The following is a 16,761-nucleotide window of genomic DNA, read 5'->3' as shown; positions in this document are numbered from 1 at the left end:
CTCTCCCAGTTTTTCTAATGTCCAACATTATAACATTACACATCCCACTGCACAGTAGTAGTAAATGAATTAAGGAATTAAGAGTAAACTTACAATATTTTTCATCAGTGACCTCATCTAAAGATATTTTCCTCTTTGGATGTTTACTTGACATTATAAATAATACATACCAAACAGGAATTGAAAATCTTCCAGCTGGATTAGAGAAATTCTCATCTATTAAACTAGAAATTTAACTCACATCTAATATTTAATCTCTTACTTGTAGCAATACTTATTAAAGTTAAGATGGATAAATTAATGAGATGATTGAATAGAGCATATAATAATGAATGATAAAGATGTCTGATTATTATAGTGGATTAATAATCATACCATTAAATATTCAAACCATTTTAAAAAGATATGTCATCTATTGAGCTGTCATTCAAAATGAGATGCTTAGAACAAACCAGTTGGACTACACATTTTAAAAACACCTTCACAATGAATGTTATGAATGTTGGTAAAAGACATACTTGACGGCATTCAGGACAGGTAATCCAATTAATTTTTGTACAGTATAGAAACTACCAGGTTGGTAAGATCCTCCTCTCTCTCTGTCTCTCTCTCTCTGCCACTCCCCCATCCCTGTCTCTATCACCAGCCACTCTCCTTTTTCTAATGGGGATAAATTTGGAAACAGCCATATCATGGTCAACTTGAATATATTGTTTGCAGGAATATTAAACAGCATGATTTTACAGACTATAGGAACATATATTTTCTGGATGAAGCATACTTAAGTTTCAGAGGGATTTTCAAGATCGTTAGCTGATCTATAGAGAGGAAGGCTATTTTAGGACATATGATATATTTTTACTTGATGATGCTCTGTGTTTGAATTGAGGCCCTCATATACAGAAGTACTGTGCTTAGTCACTCAGTCATGCCCAGCTCTTTGTGACCCCATGATCTGTAGCCCACCAGGCTCTTCTGTCCATGGGGATTCTCCAGGCAAGAATACTGGACTGGGTTGCCACACCCTCCTCTAGGGGATCTTCTCAACCCAGGGATCAAGCCCAGGTCTCCTGTATTGCAGGCAGATTCTTACCATCTGAGCCACCAGGGAAGACCAAGAATACTGGAGTGGGTAGCCTATCCCTTCTCTGGGGTAATTTTTCAACCCAGGAATTGAACCAGAGTCTCCTGCATTGTAGGTGGATTCTTTACCAGCTGAGCTACCAGGGAATCCCAAAGACCATATGGACTTTACTTTTGAGGGGACAGTTATCTCAACTTTCATTTCTACTTATTATTTAGATAAGGCAGCAGAAAAGGTGCAAACATCCTTACTCCACACAGTGCCTATGATAATCTTTGGACACAATAAGACATCCATGATTCTTACATAGAAACAGAAAATTATATGAATTGGCAAATATAGATCTAGGCATATACTAATGCACACATTTATCATATTCAGCATTCATAAAAGACAAAAAAATAAATTAGATTTCATTAAAATTCAAAATTTTTCACTTCAAAAGACACTATTAATAAAAAATATATAATCAGTGAAAATACTTTCAGATAAAGGATTTTTGTTTAGAATTTATTTTTTTAAAAAAAAACCTCTTAGAACTTGAGAATAAGAAACAAAGGATTCAATTAAAAATGGACAAAAGATATGAAAACACATTTAACCAAAGAAGAAATACAAATGCCTAATAATCATGAAAAAAGATGTTCAAAATTATTAGCCGTTAAAGAAATACAAATTAAGTACAAAACAAGATGCCATTTCACACACTCTATAATTGCTGTTATAAAAAGAGAAATGATAACAATTGTCAGCAAATGTGGGGAGAAAGGACTCTCATATATTACTCAATTACTTTGAAAGACCATTTGGCATTTTCATATCAAGAAATGAAACACTATTCAGCAACAAAAATGAACTAACATGCTTGTATTATGGATGAAAATAAAAAAAAAATATTGTGTTGGTTTCCTACTGATGCATTAACCAATTACTGAAAATTCAGAGTATTAAAAAATAGAACTTGATCTTATAATGCTGTAGGTTAGAAGTTTGACGTGGGTCTCATGGGCTAAAATCAAGATGCCAACAAGATTTGTTTCTTCGGGAGGCTCTAGTGGAATTTATTTCTTCATACCTTTTCCACTTTCTAAAGGTTGCCTGTGTTCCTTGACTCACAGCTCCTCTCTCCATCTTTAGTCACCCAGTTTGCACCTATTTGACCATTGTTAAGTAGCTACACCTTTTTCTCTGATCAGACAGGCAAGATTTTCCACTTTTAAGGGTCCAAATGCATAGATGGGGTCAAGAATAATTCAGGGTAATCTCATCTCAAGGTCTACACCCCTGACCCCACTTGCATAGTCTTTTGAAATGTAAGGTAAAATTCACATGGGATGAGGGTGTGGACATCTGTGGGGACATTTTGTGCCTAATAAAAGTTATACTAATTGAAAGAAGCCAGACACAGAGACCATGTGTTTTATGATTCCATTTATACAAAATATCCAGAAAAGACAAATGTAGAAAGATAGAAAGTAGATTAGTGTTTGTTTGGTGCTAGAGAGGAGAATGAAAATTTACTGTAAATAATTATCGGAGATCTTATTGGTGGAAAGAAAATGTTCTAAAACTTATTTATTATGATGATTGTACCACTTAGTAAAGCCACTAAAAATAATTAAATTTTACATTTGAAATGGGTATATGGTATGTAAAATCTATCTCAATAAAAAAAAAAAAAAAAAAGAACAGGGCTGCATAGGTGTTTAAGTGGAGTTGGACCAATGTCACATTTTCTAAATCTACTTCTTCCATTAAAGAGATGCAAACTTCACATTGGTGGCACTAGTGGTAAAGAACCCACCTGCTAATGCAGGAGACATAGAAATGCAGGTTCAATCCTTGGGTCGGGAAGATCCTCTCGAGTAGTAAATGACAACCTGTTCCAGTGTTCTTGCCTGGAAAATTCCATGGATGGAGGAGCATGGTGAGCTCCTCTGAGGCCACAAAGAGTTGGACAAGACTGAGTGACTGAGCACACAATTTTCATACTGATGGTTAAAAATGTGCCAATTAATTTCCATAGTCAGAAGATTTCCAGCTCTTTTGTTTGCTTGTTTGTTTTTTCTAATAAAGTGCCTCAATTCCAACAAATTGATATTTTATAGAAAATTGGGACATGTGAAAGAAATTGAAAACTAAAATGTTGTAGTGACATTTATACTAATATTTTCTGGAAGGTGTATTGGCAGATGTTAGATTATTCAACTGTTTGTTTTTTAGTCTTCCTAGATATTCTTTCAGGATTCCCTTGGGCTCAGATTGTAAAGAGTCTGCCTGCAATGCAGGAGACCTGAGTTTGATCCCTGGGCCGGGAAGATCCTCTGGAGGAGGGTAGGGCAATCCACTCCAGTATTCATGCTGGAGAATCCCATGGACAGAGAAGCCTGATGGGTTACAATCCATGGAGTCCCATGGAGTTGGACACGACTGAGTGACTCACACACACAAGCATTTTTTTCATCTAGATGGAGCCTTCAACACATTAGTATGATGTTTATTTTTGTGTACAGTTTTTAAGTGGAAAGTTCATAGAACTTTGTCCTATAAAATTGATATAACATTTTAAAAAATTTTCAGACGTGATTGTAATTGAGGTTCCAGAACTGAATTTGATGAGGTGACAATTATTTAGGAGCTTCTTACATCAGTATGAAGAAAACTCTCCAGAAAATATTAAAAATAAATCACTGTTATAGAATAATAAGAATAGAATAAATGAGTAGCTGAGAACAAACACATATATGTACATACACCTACATGTAGTTTCAGATCATAGTGATTCTTGGCAACAATGTATATTTTAAAATTCTGACATTTGATTTTAAGATAAGAAGAAACATTGAAAAAAACTATCAGATAATATTTATACTTTCCAGTCATAATTTTTTTTTTTAATCTCTCTTCTCTTTGGGTAATACTGTGAATTTTATAGCAATATCATTTTACAAAATATTGCCATGAACATGAATTACTTTTAAAATAAAAATAAATAAAATCCAGAAATAGGATATGTAGAATTAGTATAAAAGAATGCCAAGAAAAGAAGGCTGAGAAATTTTAATTCTTGTATATAAGAATAAAAGGAGGAAGAGTAGTGATCAGAAAAAAAAAAGAAAAGAAATAAATGATCTGAGAAAAATAAATAAATTTAGAATAAATAAAAAGATTTAGAAATAAATACATAAAAAATATATCCCGTAGTAAAAAAAAAATAATATAGAAATTGATAGTGTTAGTTTGTTTAGTTTTCTTTTTAGTTTTCAATCTTCAATTTTATTAAAGTACAAGGTTAACGAGTTTTCAGTTTTCTGTCTAGGAAAATGAAAAGTTTTTGCTGAACCACGAAAAGACGCCAGGATTCTTGACCTGTAGAGGAGAAGACTTCAATCCGGGGCCAGAGACAAGGCTTGATTGCTCAGAGCTTTTGTGTAATATAGCTAAAGCTATATAGATAAAGCTTCTGACATAGACATCAGAAGGGGACAGAAAGAGTACCCCTTTGCTAGTGTTAGCAATGGAGTTATATTACGTTTTAATTAGTTATTACAATGAATCAAAAGAATGTCTTAAATTTGTGAAAATTTTACCAGACCCACTCTCACAATTTACATTTTAGGATAACAAGATTAGGATTTAACAATAGAAAGATCCTCCAGACCCACTCCCATAGTATACATTCTTAAATATCAAGATCAGTCAGAAGGTTTTCAGGAAGGAGAAACTGCCCTCCAGCTGGATACATTGTTGTTGTATAATCCCAAATACAGATTTTAAACTGAGTTGTGCAATTGACTAAGACTAACCAGATCCGGGGAAGGCAATGGCACCCCACTCCAGTACTCTTGCCTGGAAAATCCCATGGACGGAGGAGCCTGGTAGGCTGCAGTCCATGGGGTCGCTCAGAGTCGGACACAACCGAGAGACTGAACTGAACTGAAATTCTCTCACTCAGTAATACAGATGCAATTATTGTATTTCATCAATCATGAAGCTATGGAAATATTTATATATATATATATATATATATGTATATATGTATATATGTCAAAATATATTCTCATTAAAAAAAAATTTGTACTATAGTTCTATTTATCTTATCCTCAGTTGCTTATACTAAAAGCAAAAGTTTCTTATATTATTAGTGAAAAGTTATTTTAAAAAAATATTTTGCTAGTCATGTATTCTACCTTAAATCAGTGCTCACTGTCAGTGAAAGTATTTCTCCATATGGTCCCAAAACCTAGTTTAGTTTCTAAATTGATTAGGAAGAATATAATCAGCTCATCACCTGACTGGTAGACTTTGTTTTTATCTTGGCTGCCAACATTTGTCAAGCATATAGATATATTCTAACATGCAGACAAGTGTTGAATACATATTTTACAACATTCTGTGTCATTTCCTTAAAAAAAATTGTTTACTTTGCAAGTAAATAGTCTATCAGGTTAAAACAGACTCCAATAAAATCCCTGGGAAGGAGTAGAACAGATGTATCTTAGTAACGTGAAAGTGCAAGTGCAAGTCCCTCAGTTGTATCCGACTCTTTGCGACCCCATGGACTATACAGTCCATGGAATTCTCCAGGCCACAATACTGGAGTGGATATATTTTCCATTCTCCAGGGGATCTTCCCAACCCAGGGATCGAACCCAGGTCTCCCACCCTGCAGGCAGATTCTTTACCAGCTGAGCCACAAGGGAAACCCAAGAATACTGGAGTGGGTAGAATATTCCTTCTCCAGCGGATCTTCCCGACCCAGGAATCGAACTGGGGTCTCCTGCATTGCAGGCAGATTCTTTACCAACTGACCTATCAGGGAAGCCCTCTTAGTAACATAACCAACTACATATGCAATGCATCTTCCCCACCTTATATAAAGGGATGAGATACTGCTCAGTAGCACTAGCATTTCTAATTGAATATTGGCTACTGGATTATGGAGCAATTTTATGAAAAAGTTGAATGGTTTGGATAGATTATATAATTATCAAGATTTTTTAATATGTTTGTCACCATGATTATCATTTCAATGTATTGATTTTCAGCCCTTAGCTAGTTTTTTCCATGTCTAATGTGGGCACTAGTTTAAGTAATTTTCTTGGTACCTTATTAAAATTTTTATTAATTATAAAATTTAAGTAACCCTCCCAGATAAAATATATCCAAAAATTATTAAAATTTGCATCAAATTGCTCTCTATTCTGAGCTTCTGGTGAAGAAATTTGCATAGAAAAGATGCCCTCTAAAGACTAAACTCCAAAAATAAGCTAGAGTCTAGGCCAGTGATTACTGAAAATTTGTATCCACAATTCCTTTACTAAAGAATACTATTTAGGAACTAACATTTGGGTGCTAGATATGCTCATTGCTTCTGGAGCATCACGACTGACAGGATTAGGAACTGCATATTTGTGTATTAATGCATACATACACAGTAGTCTATGTATTAATTTCTCTATCTATCTATATAAATGAGTTCATACTGAAGCCTGTGATACCAATCAACAGCTACAAGGTTCATTCTAAACTCATGCTTTATCATATTTGTGATCCTTTTTATACAATGTTTAGAAATCTGGCTCTCATTTCCTATTACATATTTGTTTATCTGTTCAGTACTAATATGCATATCAACTAGTTGCGGAGCTTATAGTCCATATTCTTGCGAGAAACATATTTACCGACTTCTAAATACAGACTTAAACAATGGTATCACACCAGTAATTTACGTTTACTCATTAGGATACTAGTGAAAGCAGAGAACAATAAACTCAAACAGGAAAGATAAAAAATACGATTCAATTTGAGTAATTTCTATACACCTCTTCAAGTTCACTGCTCCTTGACTGTGACAAGCCAATTAATACTCCTGTTCAATGTATTCTTCTAGGTTTTCATTTGCAGCATTTCCATTAGACAATTTCTTATAATGTCCCCCTCCCTGGAGAAATCATCCATTTTTTCTTGTATACTTGAGCCTTTTAAATATTTCTATATTTTAAAAATCTGTCAGATATTTCTAAACTATGTCATATCTAAGTCTGATTCTCACAATTGCTTTGTCTTAAGGGAATGTGTTATCTTTTCTATTCATACGCTTCATAACTTTTTTGCTGAAAACTAGATACCTGTGTAAGACATTAGAGACTGACAGTTTGTAAAGGGAGTCGCCTTTCCTAGTGTTAGTTCTCTAGTAAGGGATTCTGTATTTGTTAGTTAAGACTTGGGCTACCCCTGTGGTGGTGGGGGTGCTTTTTTTTTGGTAATGTTACCTTAGCACATGCTTTAAATCCCCTTAAAAATATGTTATATTTAGAGTACAGTCTGCTTTTCCAGAGTGGTTTTTTAATGCTTGTTGCCCCTTAACCTTTAGCCTTCCTTTTGCACTGTGCTTTAGACAGTCTGTCTCTTGTAATTAACTCACTATAAATAATTATTAGTTTTCTTTGTTACTGACTGGAAGTTTTCTGTTGCTCGGAATGAGGGTAGGTGGTATTCTCTGCTATTCTGGTTAAACCTTAGTCCATAGTAGACACAGTACCTCTGGATCTAAGAAGCATGGCCTTTCCTGTGTTCCAGACTCTTCAGGGTGGGTAGCCTGAATCAGCATGCATCATTACCTCTCCCTTAGAGTTAGACAGTTTTGTTTGTTTTTTTGATCCCTTACCCCAGTTGCAATGGATTTCCTCACTGGTGCATGAATTGTGACAGTTTTTGTTGGCTTTCTTCCCATGATTTAATGCTTTTGTTCAATAAGAAAGATAGAGTTCTGGTGGATTATTCTGCCTTTCCTACAGTGATGGCTGCTTCCCTTCCCCAGTTCTGCATCATTAGTGAGCAATCTTTGCTGTGAGAGCCTTTGGGGTTCATCGAGAAAAAGCCTGTACAAAACCTTACAAAGATACAAAACCACTCTATATTTGCAGAGTCAAGGAGCTTCATCCTCTTTCATCAGTGCATGCTTGGTGTACACCAACAATTTACTAGTCATTCTAGCAAGCTCTTCCTACTGGTGTCCAACTGCCTTTTGCACTAGTGAGTCTGGGTTTGCACCTCATCCCTCCCAGCAGGCAACTCTCTCTCCTTAGATTTTAGATTTCCTGTAAACTAATCATTTCAATGTGTTCAATCTGATATCTCCAAGTATAATCCATTACCACATGGTTCATTCTAGCTTATTCTCCTTCCTTATCAGTTATTATCCATTCCTACAGTGAGAAATGACTCGATGGACATGGGTTTGGGTAGACTCCGGGAATTGGTGATGGACAGGGAGGCCCGGCGTGCTGCAATTCATGGGGTTGCAAAGAGTCGGACACGACTGAGAGACTGAACTGAACAATGAGAAATCTCACTGCCACACATGTATTTAATAATAGAATTTCAGTATGTATACATGGCAGTATCAGAATTATTAATTCATCCTTCACTAGGCAATAACTTTATTAACTAACTTTCCATGCTTACGTAAAATTGATTTTACTTCTACGCTTACAATTGCCATTCCCGACCAAAGTTACATAGTTCATCACCTTTTTCTCCAGCCACTTTCTTTACTACATTTGTAACACAGTTAATGTCTTTCTTTCTGCATTCTGTCCTCAGATCTCATAACCTCGTAAACAATTTTTTTTTGAATCTCTTAACTGTGTCTTTCACAGAACAGAAAGCTTTCAGTTTAATAAAGTCCAACTTATAATATTTTTTTATAGGTTGTATTTTTGGTGATATATCTAAAAATAACCACCAAATTCAAAATCACCTTGGTTTTATCCTATATTTTCATTTAGAAGTTCTATAATTTGGGATTTGACATTTAAAATCATTTATAAAACATTTTAAATTAATTTTTATGAGAGATTGTTTTTGCTCCCTTGAATTGCCTTTGCTCATTTGTCAAATATCAGTTAATTATATTTATTGGGTCTATATCTGTGTTCTGCATCTGTCACATTCATCTGTGTGTCTAGTATTTGGGCAATACCATGATACCTTAATCACTGTCCCTTTATAGTGAATCTTGATTCAGTGAAGTATTTCAATTTGATTGTTCTTCAATGTAGTGCTGATGATCCTAGATCTTTTGTTTTTATATAAACTTTAAGATCAGTTTGTTATAATAGTTGCTGTGATAGTGACTAGGATTATATAGAATTGTTAGATGATATTGGGAAGAACTGACATGTTAAAAATATTGAGTATTCCACTTCATGAATGATGACTATCTCTTCATTTATTTAGATCTTCTTTGATTTCTAATCCTAATTTGCCATGGTATATAGTCATCCATAGGTATTCACAGAGAATTGTTTTCAGGACTGGCCACAGACACTAAAATTTGCAGATGCTTAGGTTTCATAGTCAGCTATTTATATCTGTGGATTCTTTGTCTGGATTCAACCAACTGGGAGTCATAAACAGAGTGCATCATCTGCAATTGGTTGAATCTTAGGATGCAGAAGCTGCAGATTTCAAAGGCCAACTATATAAATATTTAAAAAAATAAATGTATATATGGACCCATGCATGTCAAACCCATGTAGTTTAAGAATGATCTATATATTCCATTTTAGAAATTGTCAAATTTCTTTTGCTAATATTTTGTTGTGGATTTTTGTATTTGACTCATTGGAAAAGACCCTAATTCTGGGTAGGATTAGGGGCAGGAGGAGAAGGGGACGACAGAGGATGAGATGGTTGGATGGCATCACTGACTCGATGGACATGGGTTTGGGTAGACTCTGGGAGTTGGTGATGGACAGGGAGGCCTGGTGTGCTGCAATTCATGGGGTCACAAAGAGTCGGACACGACTGAGCTACTGAACTGAACTGAAATTGATGAACGATATCCACCTGTAATTTTCCCTTCTTGTTATGTTATTATGAGTTTTAATATTAGAGTAACAATGGTTTAAAAGAGAAAGAAGAGTTTCCCTTCACTTATATTGTCTGGAAAATATTATGCAAAATTGATATCATTTCTCCTTAAAAATTTGGTACAATTCACCAGTGAATCCATCCAGAACTGGTACTTCCCTTTTTATGAAACTCGTTAATAATCAAATCAATATCTTTTAAGTTATCTGTTTTTTCCTTGTGTGAGTTTTGGTAGTGTTGTCATAAGGAACTGACTTATTTCTAAGCTTTCACATGTGTGGTAATATAATTTTCAAAGCATATTTTATGAAGCTTTTTACTGATATCCATATTCCTATCTATATAATTTCATATTTTCATGTCTTCTACTTTGCATTTCTTGGTTACCCTAGTCAGAGATTTATCAATTTTATTGATCTTTGAAAGAACCAGTTTTGGGGTTTGCAGATATTTTCCTGTTGCTTTCTTGTTTTCAATTTCATTGACCTCTGCTCTAATTGTTTTTCCATTTTTCTAGTTTTTAAGATGGAAACTTAGACTGTTGTTTTAGATCTGTCTTTTTTACTCATAATTGCATTTAATGTTATAAATGTCTAAGCACTGTTTCCATTATTTTTCTCAAATATTGATGTTGACTTTAATGTTTGCTTAGTTCAAAATATTTTTCAAATATCTTTTGAGACATATTCTTTGATCCATATGTTATTTAGAAGTGTGCTGTTTAACTTCCAGGTGTTTGGTAATTTTCCATTTGACTTTCTGTTATTCATTTCAAGTTTAACTCCACCTTTAAGACAATTCACCTTATACGATTTATATTATTTTCAATCTGTTAATTCATATTTTATAGTCCAGAAAGCCATATATTTAGTGAAACTTCCACATGAGCTTAAGAAGAATATGTACTATACATTTGCTTGACAAAATATTCTATAAAGATCAATTCAAACAAGTTAATTCATACTGCTTATTAGGTCGACTTTATCCTTATTGATTTTCTGCCTGCTTAATCTATCTGTTTCCAAAAGAAGATCATTAAAGGCTCATAGTTATTTGTCTATTCCACCTTGATGTTGTATAATTTTTGCCTTTGTTTTTGTCTTTTTTAAATGTAGTTTGATGATTCATTTTTAGCTATATGACCGCTAAAAGATGGTATCTGAAATTTGACCTTTTTTCTTTGTATTATGCTTTCTTTATCTGTAATTATTTTCCTTTTTCTGAAGTCTAGTTTGTGTGAATATGAATGTATACTCTAGGTGTCCTCTGATTAATGCTCATGATAAAATATTTATTCAATTATTGTTTTAATGAATTCAGTTCATTTCAGTCGCTCAGTCATGACGGACTCTTTGCTATCCCATGAATCGCAGCACGCCAAGCCTCCCTGTCCATCACTAACTCCTGGAGTCTACCCAAACCCATGTCCATTGAGTCAGTGATGCCATCCAACCATCTCATCCTCTGTCATCCGCTTCTCTTCCTGCCCTCAATCTCTCCCAGAATCAGGGTCTTTTCAAATGAGTCAGCTCTTCATATCAGGTGGCCAAAGTATTGGAGTTTCAGCTTCAACATCAGTCCTTCCAATGAACACCCAGGACTGATCTCCTTTAGGATGGACTGCTTGGCTCTCCTTGCAGCCCAAGGGACTCTCAAGAGTCTTCTCCAAAGAAGTTCAAAAGCATCAATTCTTCGGCCCTCAGCTTTCTTTATGGTCTAACTCTCACATTTATACATGATCACTGGAAAAACCATAGCCTTGACTAGATGGACCTTTGTTGGCAAAGTAATGTCTCTGGTTTTTAACATGCTGTCTAGGTTGGTCATAACTTTCCTTCAAAGGAGTAAGTGTCTTTTAATTTCATGGCTGCAGTCAACATCTACAGTGATTTTGGAGCCCAGAAAAATAAAGTCAGCCACTGTTTCCCCATCTATTTGCCATGATGTGATGGGACTGGATGACATGATCTTAGTTTTCTGAATATTGAGCTTTAAGCCAACTTTTTCACTTTCCTCTTTCACTTTCATCAAGAGGCTCTTCAGTTCTTCACTTTCTGCCATAAGGGTGGTGTCATCTGCATATCTGAGGTTATTGATTCCGGCAATCTTGATTCCAGCTTGTGCTTCCTCCAGCCCAGCATTTCTCATGATGTACTCTGCATATAAGTTAAGTAAGCAGGGTGACAATACAAAGCCTTGACATACTCCTTTTCCTATTTGGAACCAGTCTGTTGTTCCATGTCCAGTTCTAACTGTTGCTTCCTGACCTGCATAGAGGTTTCTCAAGAGACAGGTCGGGTGGTCTGGTATTCCCATCTCCTTCAGAATTTTCCACAGTTTATTGTGATCCACACAGTCAAATGCTTTGGCATAGTCAATAAAACAGAAATAGATGTTTTTCTGAAACTCTCTTGCTTTTTCTATGATCCAGCGGATGTTCGCAATTTGACCTCTGGTTCCTCTGCCTTTTCTAAAACCAGCTTGAACATCTGGAATTTCACGGTTCATGTATTGCTGAAGCCTGGCTTGGAGAATTTTAAGCATTACTTTACTATCGTGTGAGATGAATTATTTAATGAATTATTCAGGTGTAATTAAATATCCCTTTAATTTTAACACGTGGTATGGTGTGTACACGTATGTGTGTGCTCAGTCATGTCCGACTCTTTGTGACTCCATGGACTGTAGCCCACCAGGCTCCTCTGTCCATGGAATTTTTCAGGCAAGAATAGTGTTGTTGGTTGCCATTTCCTGCTCCAGGGGAATCTTCCTGACCCAGGGACTGAACCTGGTCTCCTGCATTGCAGGTGGTCTCCTGCATTATAAGCAGATTCTTTACCACTGTGTCACCTGGGCTGGGAAGTCAAATTATTTTTTTCTTAACCTATCTGAGTCTTTTTATTTATAGTTGGCATCTTATAAATAATATATTGTTGGGCATTTCTTTACTCCTATCTGATGCTCTCTGTTCTTTAACCGACATATATATCATATCAGTTTATACTGAATAGCAATTAGTTGAGTTAACATCAAGCATGTTTACAACTATTTTCTGTTTTTGCATATGTTACTTGTTTTACCCTTTTTGCTAAGATCTTGGAATTGGGCATGTCTTGCAAATTCATATTATTTTCTATTTTGGCACATAAATAATATTTCTGATTTTAATTCTAATGTAATATATTCCCTAGAGATTGCAATCTATATTTTTTACCTAATCCCTTAAATCTTCAAATATTACTGTACTGTCTCATGTATAGTAAAGGTTACTTGTGGCAGAGTATTTTCACTTATTTTTTCCCATCCTTCTTGTCATTGATGCCATTTATTTCACTTATCCCCAATATGTTATCACTATTACTACTTTAATCAGTTATCCTTTAGATCAATTAAGTGTAACAAAATAAAATATTTTAGCTTCATTTTCTCCCCAATCATCTTCTTTATTTACTTAATTCTTAGTTTCTCATGTGTATTATTTTTCTCTTCCCTGAAAAAAGTACTTTTAATGCAACATGTGTGGTAAATCTAGTATTAATTCTTTCATTTTTTGGGTGGAAAAACTATTTTCCACACTTTGAAGGATAATTTTACTACATATAGAATTCTTTCAATATTTAAATATTTCAACCAACTTTCTTCTAACTTCTATGAATTTTTATTTAAAAGTCACCTGCAATCCTTCTCCTTGTTTCCTTGTAGTGAACATGTTTTATTTCTTCTGGCTTCTTTCAAGGTAATCAAACATCAGAAAATCAAAGAAAAGAGATTACTTGGTTTTTTGGCATTTATCCTCTTTGGTGTTATCTGAACTTTCTGAACTTGTTAAGGGGCCTCTTATTACTTTTGGATATTTTTCATCCACTAAGGCTTAAATGTTTCTTCTGCTCTATTGCCTTTTTATTTTCCTACTGGCATTCCAACTAAGCAAATGCTACATCTGATTCTGATGCTTGCTTTTGTCACTTGTCTCTTCATTTTTGTTTTTTTTTTTCCTTTTCTTGCACCTTGTATCTTTTTTTTCTTGAAAGTGAAAGTGATAGATTGGGTAATGGACACTAAGGTAACAGGACTTGTAATTTTTTTTTAATTTTAATGAGATTTTAAAAACTGTGTAAAACTTTTAAATCCACTTGTAACACAGTTATTACAAAATATTGGCTAGCTTCCCTGTGTTGTACACTGCATCCTTAACACTTGTCTCACACCCAGTAGTTTGTAACACCCACCTCTCCACTCCTATATTGCCCCTTCTTAAAGTGGTAACCAAAGTTTTTTCTCTATATCTATGAGACTGTTTATATTTTGTTATGTTTACTAGTTTGTTATATTTTTTTAGATTCCACATATAAGTGATATTACAGAGTATTTGTCTTTCTCTGTCTTATTTCACTTAGCATAATGTCTTCCAAGTCCATCGATGTTGCTGCCATTGGCAAAATTGTTATTATTTTTTATGGGTGAGTGGTATTCCATTATACATATATGCCACATCTTCTTTATCCATTCATCTGTTGGTGGACACTCAGGTTGCTTCCATATTTTGTCAATTGTAAGTAACACTGCTATAAACATTAGGGTGCATGTGACTTTTCAAATAAGAGATTTTGCTTTCTTTGTATATATAGCCAGAAGTGGAATTGCTGGGTCATATGGTAGGTCAATTTTTTGTTATTTTAGAAATCTTCATACTGTTTTCCACAGTGGCTGCACTAATTTACATTTTCACAAGCAGTGTGTGAGGATTCCCTTTTCTTTACCTTCTCCACATTTATTATCTGTGTTCTTTTTGATGATAGCCATTCTGACCAGTGTGAAGCAGTATCTCATTGTGGTTTTGATTTGTGTTTTCCTGATGATTAGCAATATTGGGCACCTTTTCATGTTTCTATTGGCCATCTAAATCTCCTGTTTGGAAAAATATCTATTCAGGTCTTTTGCCCATTTATAATCAAGTGAGTTTCTTTTGTTTGTTCTTTATATGGAGTTATGCAAACTGCTTATACTAATTGGATATTAGTCCCTTATCCATCATAGCATTTGCAGATATTTTCTCCCATTCAGTAGGTTGATTTTTTGCTTTGTCAGTGATTTCCTTTACTATGCAAAGGCTTTTAAACTTAATTATATCCCATTTCCTTATTTTTGGTTTTATGTGCTTACTTTAGGAGACAGATCTAATTTTATATATATATATATATATATGTATGTATATATATATATATATGTATGTATATATATATATACATACATATATATATATATATATGTATGTATGTATGTATATATATATATATATATATGGCTTCCCAGGTGATGCTGGTGGTAAAGAACCTGCCTGCCAATTCAGGAGACATAAGATATGTGAATCTGAAGATGCCTGAAGGAGGGCATGGCAACCCACTCCAGTATTCTTGCCTGAAGAATACCTTGGACAGAGGATCCTGGAAGGCTACAGTCTGTAGGGTTACAATGAATCAGACATGACTGAAGTGCCTTAGCACACACACACACACATATTGTGATTTATGGCAAAGAGTATTCTGCCTATGTTTTCCCCTATATTTTTATGATTTCTGGTGTTACATCTAGGTCTTTAATCCATTTGGAATTTATCTTTTAACATGGTGTTAGAGAATGTTCTGATCTCATTATTTTGCATATAACTTTTCAGTTTTCCCAGCAGCACTTATAAAAGATTGTCTTTTCTCCATTATATATTCTTGCCACCTTTGTTGTAGATTAATTGCCCATAAGAGTGTGGGTTTGTTTCTGGGCTTTTTATCCTGTTCCTTTGATCTATGGGCCTGTTTTTGTGCCAGTACTATACTGCTTTGATGACCATAGCTTTGTAGTAGAGTCTGAAATCAGGGAGCATGAGTCCTTCAGCTTTGTTCTACTTTCTCAAGATTGTTTTGTATATTCAGAGTCATTTCTGTCTGTACAACTTTTTTTTTTTTTTTTTAATTTGTTTAAGTTCTGCCAGAAATGTCCTTGGCATTGGTCATAGGAATAATATTGAATCTGCAGCTCGCCATGGGTAGTATGTTCATTTTAACAATATTTTTTCCAGTCCAAGAACACAATGTGTCTTTCCATCTATCTTTATCACCTTCAATTTCTTTCATTAGCATCCTGTAGTTTTCAGAGTACAGGTGTTTTGCCTCATTAGATAGGTCTATCTCTAAATATTTTATTCTTTTTGATGCAATTGTAAGTGGGATTTTTTCCTTAATTTCTTTTTAAGTTACTTTGTTGTTAGTTCCGGGATACAAACTAAATTGTGTAGAGATGCAACAAATTGTATCCTGCAACTTTACTAAATTGGCTGATGAGCTCTAGTAGTTTTCTTGTGGTGCTTTTAGGATTGTCTATGTATCATATCATGTCATCTGAAAATTTTAATCGTTTCACTGTTGAATATGTTAGGTGTTAATTAGTCACATATGATCTTTATTATATTGAGGAATGTTCCTTCTATGTCCCCTTTATAGAAGATTTTTATCATAGATAGCTGTTGAATTTTAACAAAAGTGGGTTTTTTTTGTATCTATTGAGATTATAGTATGATTTTTAAAAATTTTTTAATGTGGAATATCACTTTGTTTGACTCATGGATATTGGAATAAATCCTATTTAATCATAGTGTATGATCTTTTAAATATATTATTGGATTCAGTTTGTTAGTATTTTGTTAAGGATTTTTGCATCTGTGTTCATCAGTTGATACTGACCTATGATTTTCCATTTTTGTGATATCTTTGTATGGTTTTGGTATAATGATGATGCTGGCTTCA

The sequence above is a fragment of the Giraffa tippelskirchi genome, chromosome 6, assembly GCF_054371585.1.
Source record: "Giraffa tippelskirchi isolate mGirTip1 chromosome 6, T2T-mGirTip1v1.2.pri, whole genome shotgun sequence".
NCBI lineage: Eukaryota > Metazoa > Chordata > Mammalia > Artiodactyla > Giraffidae > Giraffa > Giraffa tippelskirchi.
Note: the sequence above shows the minus strand (reverse complement) of the source record.